Raw genomic sequence first — 6,000 nt, 5'->3', positions numbered from 1 at the left:
GACAATAGTAAACCTTATTCTTTAAGCAAAAAATATTTTCACCTTTTTGGGTCAATGAATTTACTAGCAAAAAGCCACCAAAGAAAACAATGAAATTTTGATGGTTACCCATAAAACTAATACATGAAAGAAAGTGTAAGAGACCAAGAACATTACTGTTCATAGCAAGCGCAGCGCTTAAGTACACATTTTGTACATATGGACTTTTCTCGAGTTTTATAAATATTTTTAAAAGGCTTATCAAAATGCACAAAACTGAAAGATTCTTGAAATTTTTAAAAAGATCTCGGTATTATCACTGAACAGATTGTGCTTTGCTTTTCTAAAAAAATCCCGTCTTGGCATAATGATATTTTCTTATACCCCATATACATTATTATTTTTATAGAGTGGCTTTGCTCGTAAGAAAATAGTAAAAGTGTAAAAACCAAAACATAACAAAAAATTCGTTTCTTCAAATGCAGAAGAAAATTTGAATATTTGGAAACGACACGTCATGTCATCATGTCATCGACCTTTTTTTTGACTTAAACCTTTCAGCTTTAAACTGTTTTAACTCCGGGAGGGAGGGGACATTGAGCTGTTTATTATACTAGCCCCAAAAGTCTTATAATAACGTTTTCTTATTCTTTGGCTAGACAACCTTGGGAACTATTATTGAATTTTGATTGTTTGGTTCATTTAGTTGAGTGTCCAATATTTTAACCTCTAATTGTAATCTATAGAAGAAATAATTTTGTGTATCATTAATTAATCGGCCATTGTCTTATCCGTCCAGATTCCTGGTTTTAACTGCATTTTTTAAAGTTTAGAAATTACATGCTTATACATAGTTGCTAGTCCTTTTTAGAAGGTAATCTATAATTAGGGATATAAATGAATAAGACAATGGTTGATGAACTGATGTACATTCCAAATGATGATACACAAATTTAAACCTCTTGTAGATTACAATTAATAGTTGAAACGTTTGGACACTCCACTTAATGAACTAACTAATCAAAATTAATATAAATCTCCAAATTTGTCAAGCCAACGGATAAGAAAACGTTAAATACAATTTTGGGTACTAGTATAATAAACAGTGCAAAGTCGTCTCCTTTTCTGAATGATGGTGCTCTTTACACTCATAAGAATTTGCATGTTATGGAAAAAATTGTAAAGGTAAAAAATAAGGTAAAGTAATAATACCACCTAGCTACAAAAAGTTTCAAATCAGTAAATCAATTCTATCATGCCATTAAGATTAAAATAGTATAGAAAACTATCTATTTTAATCATGAACTCTAATTATCTAATTTCAAGTAACCCCTCTTCAAGAAAAACCTTAAATAATTTAGTGCTATCCTTTTTATGTTCCCACCATCTATCCAAAAAATATTTTGTATGGAAAAAAAGATTCATGCTTAAAAAATGATCAATTTTGATTAATATATCTTTATAATAAAGTAACAGGATGTCTTTTTGTTTGTTTGTCTGTACCGAAGGATCTCGCTAACAGCTGAACCGATCTGGTTCTCCTTAATAAAGTAGCTTCTCATAGGTCGCGGGAAGGTTTATAACTATTTTTGGGGAGGGTACCACCACCCTTTTTTTAAAATTTTTAATATTTTAAATAAAAAACAAACACTAGAGGCTTTTAGGGGCGTAGCCGCTAGTAAAATAAGAAGTACATATAAAATATTGTTTTTTAATAAAAAATTTATAATTTCATCATACTCTTTGGTTCTTAAAATTTTTAAAGTTTTGATGTTTTTTGTTTGTTTTTAAAGTAGCCTCTTTTTAGCCTCCTTGCAACAAAAAGTTTCTCTTCTAATAAGTCATTATTTATTATTCGCGTTTTATTCCTTTTCTGTTTAACTATTATAGGTAATACTGTTCTATTTTTTGCTATTTTTATTGCTTACTATTTTCAGTTTTTATGCGCACCTATTTTCCCACCTGACCATTCCCCTTTCTTTCCAATTTACCAACCAACCCCCCTTTTTGCCCACCCTTTTCACATCCAATGCAGTGCTTAGGCAACACTTACCTCCACAAACCACCTAACCCCTAATTAACCCCCCTGATTGCCAATTTCCCCTTTTTGGTTGTTAGCCTTTACACCCTCCGTCAACCCCACAGCAACCCTTACCCCTGGTCATCCCCAACCCATCATGGCCATTAGGAGGGGTTTGGGAGGAGAGGTGGGGGGGAGAAGGGGAGAACCAATAAATTTGTCCGTCGAAGTTACTCAGTTCAACACGGGCTTTTGCACAGTGATTCTAGGAACTCAGAAAACGCGCGCCAAGTGAATTTTGAACAGAAGTGAATTTTATAAAACTTAAAAAAGATAATAAGCTTAATTATTGTATGATTTAAAGATTCAAGTGAATAATTTAAAGAAAGGTAAAACTGCTTATTTCTTATTATCCCAAATATTCTAGGTTTTATGGCTTATGTTGATGATAATGATCATAAAATGTAAACTTATTTCTTTTTTCGGATCAATATCAGGGAGAATAGAAAAAAAAGCTTTCCGCAAAAAAAGAGAATACTATAATCTTTGAATATATCGTTTTTTACCTTCTAAAAAAGCCCAAAACCATATTTGACGCAGATATCAGGCCTGAAAACTTTTTATGGATGGAAAAAAAATAAAAACATTATCCAAATAATAATTATCAATTTATATTAATTAAACAAAACAGTTTTTTTTTATCCAAAAAGTGATTTTAGCGATTTTTAAAATCATTAATCTTATCATTAGCAAAGCAATTACATTATACAGTCTAATATAACAAAACCAAATATGACAACTTCCATAAAAGCGAAGCTTTTAATCAGGCAAATGCACTGTAACAATATTAGAATATCATCGCTTTTGTTTACTAGTAATCAAAAAAATCCATTAAATGTACTAAAATCATGCCAAATTGGACGTTTAAAACGTTGTAGATATGCATATTATACAGAATTGCTACGCTCCCTTACATTAAATAATGTTTTAGTACAAGAATCCTTTTCAAATGTTCAAAATGAATACAAAACAACCTTTTGTTTTATTTTTCTCTCTTCGCTACTCTGATTAACTGAATTTTAGATGGAAAGACACACACGCGTACAAACACTAAATACCAAAAATCTCTTATTATAAGTACAAGGATGACAACAATTATTCAAGCGTAGCACATTAATTTGTTAAATAAAGAATTACTTTTTGAATTTTTAGGAAAAGCTTTAATGTTTATCTAATCTTTAAAAAAAACTTTGATTAACATCATTTTCTTTAAAGACTTGTACATTTTTTTTTATAGAGATATTTAATAGTTATTAATTCCATCGTATTATAGTCAGCTTTCTACGGATATTAAAATAAATATTATAAAATTAAAAGTTTTTTGCTTTGCCCGAGAAGCAAAAGGCACAGACAAACAAAATTTCTGTAATACGTGCTATACATATGGCTGAGAACCAGTTCTAATCCTCTGTATATTAATCGGTTTCAAAGCCATTGCTTGCCCTATTGTCATATCAAACGAATGTCCTATTAGTTTATATACTTACATCTACGCATTTATGGATGCATGCGTTCTTGTTTATATGAATATTTTGCTATGATATGGTCCGCAGGTCTTTTATCCATAGTCCATTGTCTTAAATATGTATATGTTACACTTCACAGTAATAGTGCCACCAGAAAAATGCTTAGACAATCTAATTTTTATTTAGCCTAAAGATAGTAAAATTACTTTGAATCAATAGTTTAATATGTTTTATAGGAATATGGACATCTATAAGAACATGATTTTACGATATTCATTATGCCTAACGGTCATAGGAATCTAAAATCAAATCAATAAAATACTTATATCATGACACATTTTTGAAAAAAAAATGCTATTATATCAACATGCATAAAAAGTACTTTCTAAAGAATTGCCATGCCTCTTAGGTTATACCTCATCAATGCAAGAATCAGTTTTAAAACGGCATGACGATTCTAACAAGCGTAAGCTATACGTTAGGCTGAACGGATATGTAAACTAGACAGAAGTGCTTACTAATAAAAAAGCTTTCCTGCTAAAAATCTTAATTAATACCTAGAACCTATCATAAAAAAAATATTTTTCTAATTTTTATTTTAAGTTGCATAACATGAACATTTCATATTAATTCTTGTTCAATGTTTTTTCATTCATAATCAAAATTGACTTCCTTAACAGTTTAAAACATATTGCACTGTTTTTTCAGAGACTTGGATATTTATTCTATAGAAACAAATAATAGTAGGGATCCAAAGTGATAAGACAATGGTCGATAAATGGATGCACATTTCCAATTATGATACACAAATTTACCTTCTATAGATAATAATTAGTGGTTGAAACGTTTGGATATTCAACTTAAACAACCAACCAATTAAAATTCCATTAAAGTCCCCAAAGTTTTTAAGCCAACGAATAATAAAACGTTATTATACAACTTTAGGGCTCAATTTGTCTTCCCTCCTTGAAAAATAGACATGACAGACTAATGTTTTAGTTAGGTTTAAACAAATAGTTAGTTAGTCCATTTGTCCAATCGTTGATTTGACTCTACGTTGCTTCTCTCTGCGTAGTTTGTCTCTCTAAACCAAAAAATTTAATCATTTTTTACTGTAGAACAGTTAACTGCCTGCTTTTTTAATTGGAATTCTTTAAAGCTTTAGGAATAAATTGGTTATGATTTAATGAGATACCCTAGCAAATATGTATATAATTTTCTGTGATTTGTTTATAATACTTGCAAAAATTTATTTTGGTGATTTTCTCAAAGTGCTTGCCGAGCACTGACCCCCTCCCTCTTCTTTTTAGAATAAATTCAAAATAAGAGGGACCGAGGGGTTCCTATGCATAGACGTCCAAGGGGGGGGGGGGGGTAATGGGGCGATTACCCCCCCCCCAAAAAAAAATTTTACCCCGGGGATAAATTTTGGGGGGGGGGTAAACTAAATTTACCCCTGCCAACAGATTTCATAGGGGGTAATTACCCCCCCCCAAGCAAATTTTACCCCCGGGGTAAAAATTTTGGGGGGGGTAAAACAAATTTGCGGCGCGCTTCGCGCGCCATTTTACCCCCCCAAAAACGAATTACCCCCCCCCCCCTTAAAAAATTTTTACCCCCAAAAAATTAAAAAGCTTGGACGCCCCTGTTCCTATGCCTAATCAGTAATCAGTGTTGGGGGCCCTAACCATGCAAAGCTACCCTGTATCCAATCTAATAACATAACCTTATCTTATCTAAAGTAATAATCAAACATACGAAAAACAAAAATATTGGATAAAAGGTAGGTTTTTTGTGCTCAATAAGAAACATTGAGGGAAACACCTGTATTTATATAATTTCAAATATTATTATCTATTGCTGCGTTGGAGATAATTGTCATTGTTTTGTATCTAAATCCTAATCACTGCGTTTATAAAAAAAACAAGGATGACAACATCCATAAAAGCGAAGCACTGAAACGGTAGGACAAACGGACATTAACACTTGTATAGTGTCAGAACTGAATAATAATAATATAAAGTTTTAAAAGCTATTGATCCATCTCAACCCAAGACTACTTTATCAAACTAACATCTTTGTATAATATAAATGTATAAGAGTCAAAGCAAAATTGTAAATAAATTTGTTGAAAAACTGCTTGATTCAGGATAATGTTTATGGACATACTTACATTTTTAGGACTTGATTATAGAGTTGCTTCGCTTATTACATTATACTTTGTTGTCCCAGGAATCAACATACCAAAAATCAGATAAATCGGATGATTATATCACATAAAAATTAGTTGTTAAAAAAATTAAAAAATCAACATGTTTAAAATGGACGCACGGACATTTTGGTGATTATTATAGAGTTGCTACGCTTTCTAAATCGTGCCTAACTATTAAAGGAATCACCATGCAAAATTTGAAATCGATAGGAGAATTCTAACATGCCTAAATTAACGAAAAGGGCTATCCGTTACGGACGGAC

The 6,000-nt window shown here is 31.3% G+C and overlaps 1 protein-coding gene across 1 annotated transcript in view; it reads left to right on the top strand.

Annotated features, from left to right (window-relative positions):
- The first annotated feature begins 2,250 nt into the window (after positions 1-2,250).
- The window catches only part of LOC145331470 (uncharacterized), a 128,635-nt gene continuing 124,885 nt past the window's right edge, over positions 2,251-6,000 (top strand). Inside the window, exon 1 of the mRNA XM_080176150.1 lies at positions 2,251-2,388. The gene's annotated coding sequence lies outside the window, so the exon portion shown is untranslated. The remainder of the gene's footprint in view (positions 2,389-6,000) is intronic.

This window comes from Acartia tonsa, chromosome 11, assembly GCF_053477335.1.
Source record: "Acartia tonsa isolate MP-2025a chromosome 11, ASM5347733v1, whole genome shotgun sequence".
NCBI classification, from domain to species: domain Eukaryota; kingdom Metazoa; phylum Arthropoda; class Copepoda; order Calanoida; family Acartiidae; genus Acartia; species Acartia tonsa.
The sequence above is the reverse complement of the archived record's forward strand: the minus strand, read 5'-3'. Positions and strand labels throughout refer to the sequence as shown.